The sequence below is a fragment of the Schistosoma haematobium genome, chromosome 1, assembly GCF_000699445.3.
Source record: "Schistosoma haematobium chromosome 1, whole genome shotgun sequence".
In the NCBI taxonomy this organism is placed as follows: domain Eukaryota; kingdom Metazoa; phylum Platyhelminthes; class Trematoda; order Strigeidida; family Schistosomatidae; genus Schistosoma; species Schistosoma haematobium.
The window spans coordinates 44508183-44514542 of record NC_067196.1 but is presented as its reverse complement, the minus strand read 5'-3'; positions in this window follow the sequence as shown (position 1 = coordinate 44514542).

Genomic DNA, 6360 nt, shown 5'->3' with positions numbered 1-6360 from the left:
TGGATGATTATATGTCTGGATATCAAACACATTCAGATTGTTGAATTTCTTTGCGTTTGGATAGTAATCCTAACGAACAATTGAGAATGTATGTCTGCCATAGTTGTGGATAGTCTAGTCATGCTGGATTCTGAATAACTTCGAGGACAAAAAGAGCATTCATCTTCGACTAACGAGTTGTTCTCATGTTACCTCTTTCTTGTTCGGTTCAAATTGTTCAAATGGTTATGGACGGAATAAGAGAAGCTTTCACTTAACGGCCTTCCGTGTCCTGTAGTGGTGGATCACCAATACCTCCAGGCATGTAAGTCATAGTAAGATATTACCCTTTATTCCTCAAGAATATGTCAAATTTTCTCTTAAAGGACTACTGAGAAGTTGCTTGGACTATCTCAGCCGTCAGTGAATTCCAGCATTTGAATACTCTTATGGAGTAGAACTTTTCTCTACAGTTCATTCTGCTGAGTTGTGTCTCAGGTTTCTGGGTATTACACCTTAGGCTAGTGTTGGAGCTTGTGGATATTCAGAAGTGTTAAGGATGCTGTATGCCTGTAATATAACGGGTAAAGTTTTAGTGATTGGAATCGCTCTTTATAAGGCTTGAATTTGAGTCGCGAGCTGATTTTGTGTCTCGCCATTGGATACGTTCTAAAGTGTCCTTTTCTTTTGAAGTGAGGAAGGAAATACTATATTTCCGTACTCTAAATGGGGACGAATGAAACTGTTGAAAATTACGTGAAAATTTCTTATGTAGGACTGGCCAAAAATGCGCTTAAATGTTACCAGTGCAAGGTTTGCTCGAAAGGCATTTTTGTCACAGTAAGCGTGTGACTTTAGATCATAGGATACCAAAACTCTTAGATCTCTTTAAACATATATACCCCTAGATAGAGAGTTACCTAAGTTAAACTGTTAACGTGCAGTATGTCTCAGGTGGACTACTTAACACTTTTTTTGTCCCTTGTTATTTACATAACACTAAAGTCGGGTCAGACCCTTGATCGCAAACTTCTAACCAGAGCTTCACCGAGTCAGCGAAAAGTGAGAAATCAGATAGCATTCGCTGAGGAAGGATATTTATATGAACTAAGAAAAAACTAGGTCTTAGTACTGAGCACTGAAAGACTTCACTATGACACTTTATAGCCTGAAAAAAGTGAAGTTTACCTTGACCCTAAGAAGTTGATTATTTAGATCTGAAGTAAACCTTTCCTGCCGGTAATTGGCCCTCTTTTCGCAGACAGAAGAAACCATATTGGTGGTGAGTAGGTCTTTATTTAAATCATGAACAATACAGTCGAAGTGAGAGGTTATCTTTGTACGTATACAAACAGAAAATATAATACCAATACGAAACAAGGAAGTAGATGAATTCCTGCGCTATATTTTTCCGACATTACTAAGTTATTTGAGTTCAATCCTTAACCAATCCACCTAAGTCGTTGCATTAACTCTCTCTTAGAATCGACTTCCATAGGAATATCAATTCGGCCGACATACCAAATAAGAACATATCAGTTTGGTTTCCACAGCCTAAAGGAGAACTACTAACTGGTTCAATGTTTGACTTCCAATCTAACAACCAATGTTCAGTCAGTATTCGGAGATAGTCCATGGATATCATGTACTCCACTAGCTTGTTATCTTATCGCATAGCCTATGCTTTCTTTCACAAATTATCGATCATGACTTGTTGGATGTGTCCTCTGTATGAGGATCAGAGCTTGTAAGAGAATGGAAGGTAAGGAAATGAAACAAGAGTGTCTCATGATTCGCTGTGAACGGGCTATCCAGCACCATGTTGGTGAGGTATGATTTTCCCATGCTCTGTCTGGCTATCAATTGTTCACTCACCTGCGTCGTTGGTCGTCCTCAATTCAAAAATATAAAAAAATCTACTTCCAAGAGAAAAATAAATAAGTTAGTTGAAACCGAAAGAATCGCTCAACTGTTTGTATGAAATAATCACGTGCTAAAGGAAGTGTACAATTTTACGTGACAAATGTTCGGTCTCACATAAGTGTTTGGTTTGGAGAACGGATTTGTAAACTGGAAGGAAATATACATGGTGTGGACATATTGGACACAAAAATGCATTGAAACGGAAAGTTACTTTTTTAAAACAATACACGTGTGAACCTGAAAGAAGTTGGGCTCGCTACCATACCTCATCGAATATATGACATTGAGTCTGTGACGATGGCCTTTCATAACCAGCTTCGTAAATGCGGGTACACAGAAAGTTTCCTTTTACCAGGAAAATTAGGGCATACGATCAAGAAGAGACGTAAAATACTGAGGGTTCTAGAATCGAGTAGGCTTCCTAGAGTAAGCGACATAATCGGAGTCTTACAGATTAATCATTTGATTGGCTTGATGTTGTAAGACTGTTTCTGAAGTTACTTTGCACTTTACACAGGTGCATGTTCTATTAGTCATAAGTATCTCTGTTAATCGACCAATAAAGAAAAGTGAATCAGTCAGGTCAAAGGGTCTCAACAAGCCACACTGGAACGCATAGTGTAAGTCGGATGTTGTCCGCTAAATGTACGAACAGTACGAACAGTTTTCTGTTAATGATAATAATAATCAATTAGGAAAGTCACGTATGTGGTAGGTTTAGTCATACGACAAAAACATATGAACTGTTATATATGTAAATTAAGGTTTCGTCACGTGACAGTGGCAATTTCCATTTTTCGTATGGACAACTGGTGATAATTGGCTTAGTGGGATCACAGTTGTGAAATTCATGCTGTAAACTCAGTGTGCTGACTACCTAGTGAATCAGTTATCCCCACTAGTACTTGTAGATGGATAGTTAGAAACAACTGTGCATACAAGCTAGTTGTGAGCATTAGGTCATGCGGAAGCTAGATATAAACCTGTTCGAAATAAGGTATGAGAAATCAACACACCTCATACAGTACCACTAAAGATGATTTACTGTAAATTTCTTTAGTTAATCGAATGCTCATAGGTAAATAGAGTGAGTGCAAGCCATGTGATAATCAGGGTGAGCAGAAGTCTAACTCTCAACACTTTTCTATGATGATGTTATGAACTTTTAGCCAGTGTTTATATGAATACGGTAATGATACTTTCAGTTTGTAAGAAATTAGCTTGGCAGCTTACTAGGATGATTTTCACAAATGGCTGTTGTCAAACCTCTAATCAGACCTACTAAGGAACCAGTTGGCAGGGAAGAAATAATTTATTTGGAACAATAAGTGTTAGACAAAGCTAGTTGTGGAAAAACAGCCCTATTTATGGAAATAGTTATTATAGAGCTTATAAAATGCTTTACTTCTTAGTTTTATAGCTTAAATCAAACACATAACGTGATTGTCAAATCGCGACAAAATTTTATGGCGATGTTGAGAAACTATTATGAGTGGCTACTTATGATTTTGATTTGGCATCCTGGTACTACTCTCGCGTTATCTGTTTTTCTCACACATTGATATATTTTTTAATAGGCCATGATACATATCCAAAATTTTAAAGATTAAATCTCTCAAGTCCCTCTCCTTGCATCTCGTTGCTTTCGTGTCCGATAATATTGAAGCTTGATCCTGCTATGCAGAAGCTAACTTTCATGAATATGGCATGGAAAACCTGTAATATTGACATGTTTTGGTCGGTATTAGATTCCGAAATTCTAGATTTGTCATGATTTGGCTACCCAATCTATACGGTCTTACATGGAAGTCATATCATCGTCTTCACCGGCTTATTCCATCGTGACAGTCAGAAATATGGTACCTAGGACTTCTAAAGAACATATTCAGAAGATAGGGCGATATACTTAGCATCGAAGAAAAGACGTCACGTGGGATGGCTACACCTTCACAGTCGACATATGCCATATCGACTATGTGACCCCAACATCTGTGAACTGCTCTCCTTGTTAAGTATTGAATGCTTATTTTAGTTATCGTATGTTTGACTCCAAGGTCGCATGGTTGGTGACCGAAAGCACTGCAGTCACATGTGTAAAGTTCTTCGCAGCAATGCCGCGCAAGCTCAACAGACACGTTACGCCTAGTATGTTTACTATTGATGTTTTTAAGAGGGTACAATCAATCATCCGTAAGATTTTCCCGCTGGCATGCATTGATGGCAAATTTAACCAGTTCGTACAACTGTTATACGTCACTTATGAGGTCACAAAAGTGCACCATATCTTACAGAGGTTAGCGACCCTGTATTCCATACCGATTATCATCTCAAGACCCAATCTTCAACCTACGGGTTGAAAACGGTAAACCGATCATCACATACGGTTAGAGGTACATTTATCTTGACATAGTTTACGCTAAACCATTCACCGGATCTTTATTTTTGTAGATGTGCCAGTCCCGATCATTGTCATAGAGTCGATGCAATGCAATAATCTACCAGTCGACCAAACTAGAAGAGGTTAGTGTGCTGATATACCAAATCATCTGTTTGTAGAGTTTCACTTTCCGATTGTCAATATCGTCCAATCACAATATAATATATTATCGATTAGAACTTCCAACCAGTATTCAACAAGCATTCTGAACTATACAAAACAAGACCGCAATTTTTGTGTGCGATAAGCAATGTTACACACCACATCATAACAAAAGGACCATCTATATTCACGCCGACTAACTACTCAGAAGACATAACTAGCCAAAAATGAATTCTATCGCATGGTCAATTTAAGAATGAGCCAGTCATCAAGTAACCCATGGGCATCTCTTCTGTATATGGCCTCAAAAGAATGGTAACAGCTGAGGTCCCAATAGCTATTATCAGTGACGTCACACCAAAAGCTACGTTCAGTCCTTATCTGTTTTCTCACCTTCACGATCTAACGGCTGCTTCGAAAAGTGCGAACGTGTTTTCAAAAGCTCAACTTAGTCGAGGCATACAACAAAACCCTTATGGCTACAAACTACGCTCCATGAATTTTTGGGTAAGCCTGCTGTGGCACTGGGCCCTAATCACACAATCCTCAAAGCCGAACACGAAACAATTGGTAAAAAAACAGATATTCAACGTTTAACACGGAGAAAAACCCAACACTGGAGGAGGCGAGAAGAATGAATTGAAGCGAATTGGAATCGATCAGACGGCATGGCTCGGCCTTGCAGGCGTGGTCTCTGTTGAATGTTACGTTATATCATTTCTTTCGACCTCAACTTGCTTAATTTCCAATTTTCGATTTCTATTGTCAAACAACGAAGTAGACCATAATTCGACAAGCTTTTTGGTTTAAGAAGTGCAGCTTCGACTTTCAGAAAGTCTTTAAAAACCTATTCAGAGGTTTTGTATTAATGTGAGCATATGTTAGTGATTGGCCCATCGCACGTCCAGATGTGAGGTTCCATCTCCTGTGTATAGACTACTGCAAAAACTTTACGTTTTTGTAAATATTCGGAAATGTCAGGTCAAGACTAACTCCGTCAAGTTTGTCGGGTATACCATCGACACCATAGTATTCTCACTCTGGAAAACAAAGTGGGGAGGATTCTCGATTGCTCGATACCGATCACAGTCAAGTACCTGTGGTAAGTTTTCACCGAAGATTCATACTGAATAGAGCCTCTATCTTGTTGCCATTAACAGACGAGCTGCTAAAATAATCATCTAAGACGACAGTGGAGGAAGTGTGTTCTTCACAGTTAAGGATAGCATGGCCAGTTCAACTATGCTTGGAAACCCCAAAACAAAAGCACCCGTTATCATCGCCGTAGACTCATCCGAATTGGCGGTTGGAGGTGCCTTCCAACAATGGGTAAGCAACAATTGACAACCGTTGGTAAACTTCTCGAGACGGTCGAAAGGAAATAAATCGAGGTATGGTACTTTCGGCAATGAACTCATAGCCATGTATAGTGCTCTACGGCACTTTCAACACTTCATGGAAGGTCGAGAATTCACTGAACACATCGATCGCAAACCTCTTAAGTTCTCCTTAATCTCATTTTCAGACACGTTCTCTCGTCAAGAGTCTCGACAACTTGACTACATTTCGGATTTTACTCCAGATGTACAACACATTTTTGGGGAAGTCAATGTAGTTGCAGACTCCTTGTCCCAAATAACTTGCTGTGATAATTATAAGTATTTGTAAAGTGTGATCGATAGACGAACCCACCAATAATAAAGGGAAACACCCATTATCACATTAGCTCCTTTTGACCTTGTACGACTGTATCTCTTTATTAACCAGTCACAGTTTGATGTTCATTGTAAAACAATATTTGCTTGTTGACTCATTTTTCCTATTCTCTGGCTACTGTTCGGTATGTTATTTGTCTCTGTTTTTCCCTGTATTAGTAGAACGTACTGTTTGTTTGTACACTAACGATGCTAATTTATATT